This window comes from Urocampus carinirostris, chromosome 18, assembly GCF_059441175.1.
Source record: "Urocampus carinirostris isolate Australia breed hairy pipefish chromosome 18, RoL_Ucar_1.0, whole genome shotgun sequence".
NCBI lineage: Eukaryota > Metazoa > Chordata > Actinopteri > Syngnathiformes > Syngnathidae > Urocampus > Urocampus carinirostris.
Window position 1 is genome coordinate 7,108,540 of NC_142366.1, and position 2,028 is coordinate 7,110,567.

General features: G+C 40.7%; 1 pseudogene; it reads left to right on the forward strand.

Annotated features, from left to right (window-relative positions):
- Nucleotides 1–1,270: 1,270 nt before the first annotated feature.
- Nucleotides 1,271–1,387, forward strand: LOC148348251 (U2 spliceosomal RNA; annotated as a pseudogene).
- The last annotated feature ends 641 nt before the right edge of the window (nucleotides 1,388–2,028 follow it).

Here is a 2,028-nt window from a genome sequence, read left to right on the forward strand (position 1 = left end):
CTTATTTTCTTTGAACTATTGTTACTATTCTTTTTCATTGCACTGTCTCTACGCACGACATACATATTTTTTTGCCTTTTTTCTCTTTAAAGTCTTTATTACATGGAGTGCCATGTCTAATCTTGTTGCATTCAATGATTCACATCAATTATCAATGAAAATAAAGACAGTTCAATCAAAAACTAATTTGAGATTTCCTTCAAATATTCGTTGTCTCTGTCGATTTTATTGTTTTCTGGACTATTTTCTGGGTAAATCTACCAGTTATTGTAACTAACTCAGGCTACGAGCAGTCTCCTTATTTCATTGTACTTGTCAAGTCGCTGTCAGAACCAGAACAGATACAGTACCCAATGTCAGGGACCGACGAGATCGATAACGAATCAGGGTAACGAAAATAGACAAGAGAAACTAAACGGTAACCAAACTGGAAAACAAGAATAGACGGAAAACAAAACTGGAACCCGAAATTAAACAGTACAAAAATAAACGGGAACAATACCGGACTGCAGATATCACAGGAAAACAGGACAGAACACACGTTTTGTGGGGCAGAAGTGTGTTGACGGGCTGACACTGAAGCAAGAGAGAGCTGAGCTTTATATACAACGAAAGTCAATCTCTAAACGAGCCGCAGCTGGCACAACACGAACGGGGCCAATTGGGCACCACGGCAACCGTGACACACACTGGCGCGGCCAAGTGGGCGCCATGGCAACCATGACACACATGGGCGCGACCAAGTGGGCACCATGGCAACCATGACAGGAGCCACAGATAGCCCGGCGTAGTCAAAGTTTATTATTTAAAAAAAGCTAAATATATTACTTCTGCTGGACCCTTTCAAAGACTAGATTTTGTTCTCTCCAGGGGATATTCTTCGATTCCTTGGACAGTTTGAAATCTGCTGCCCAAATGAGGAATCCAACACGGATCTGATTCCTCATGGAGCTCCACATCAAGGTCGTGGTAGGAAATTGATTATTACTTTTTTCTTGACTGTGGACCGCTGAACTTTGAGAAAAAGCAAATGCTCATAGCACATACCTAAACCCAATCAATGGAGCAATCAAGTACATTTTGCGACTAACAATAGGTTTATCAACCAAAATAAGTGAAAGGTGTTGTTCCTAACTTCGAAATATTCTACTAGCTGATGCAATCTTCTGGCTGAAATCATCATTGCAGCCTGTTGTTCTTGGACTGTGTACTTCATATTCAGTTACTGTAGTTTTTGGACTGTGTGCTATCCGGAAGTTAAAGAATCTGTAACACTGTGCACCATGCTCAGTTGATTTTTGCAATTAGGAGATGGAATAAGAGCTTGCTCTGTCCACTCCACGCATCGGCCCGGTATTGCAGTACCTCCGGGATCGGTGCATTCGCATTGATCGCTGCTTGGCCCTGTGGCTAGGACCTTGACTCAGCCTCTTGGCTGGGAACAAGTGTCTCGGCCTCTTGGCTTTGCAGTGTATTATGGTTTGACCGATAACGGATAATGGATAATTGATAAAGAGTATAGAACAATAAACCTTACAAAATGGGGTTATTTGGGTCATTATTTCTAGAAAACCCCAAAAGATTCAAATCTGAACTAAAATCCTTGTCATGGTTTGATCTTTCTTTCTGCAAAATTTGGGGTTATTTAGGTCTTATGTTTAGCAAAAACCTATTGTATTGGGTCATTTTGTATAAGTGAAACCCAACAACATCCTGAACCAAGTAAGAGTGTTCATTTCCCATAATTCCAGTTAATTGTTTTCTATTGTCTTGTCCATTGTTTATTTATTTGCCGGGTATTGTTCAAATTATTTTGACTTTATTAGGCTGACCACTCATCAAATCTAGATCTAGTCTAGTAGCTTTACTTCCCTCTGTCTAATAGGATAGGGGTTTTAATATGCTACATTTGAGATAGCAACCAGCGCTCTATGACTTTCCCGCACATCTGTCAGCTTTTGATTCCGCCGCAGGAAAAGTTATGCCCGAATTCCCGCAAAGGCGAGGGAATCTCAAGCTAAGATAAAA